This window comes from Jaculus jaculus, chromosome 7 (genome assembly GCF_020740685.1).
Source record: "Jaculus jaculus isolate mJacJac1 chromosome 7, mJacJac1.mat.Y.cur, whole genome shotgun sequence".
Classification (NCBI taxonomy): Eukaryota; Metazoa; Chordata; class Mammalia; order Rodentia; family Dipodidae; genus Jaculus; species Jaculus jaculus.
In genome coordinates this window covers 142,359,827-142,360,084 of record NC_059108.1, presented here as the reverse complement: position 1 = coordinate 142,360,084, position 258 = coordinate 142,359,827, and positions in this window count along the sequence as shown.

The following is a 258-nucleotide window of genomic DNA, read 5'->3' as shown; positions in this document are numbered from 1 at the left end:
TTTGCTAATTCGGGCTGGGGATTTTCCCTGCCTGGCTGTTTTTCTCTTTTATCTTCATCAATTGAAGAGAGCTGTTCTGCCTTTCAAACTGCCGGAAGGTATCTGGGGTTTTGTGTATTTTTTTTTTCTTTCACCTAATTCTGTGGGTCTTTTCCCAGCTCTGTATTTTCTCTCTACCTTCTAACTTGTTGAAGTTTCCGCCCATGTGACTTCCAGCTTGAATTACCAGAAACCGCAAGAGAGAGAGCAAGCCCCAAA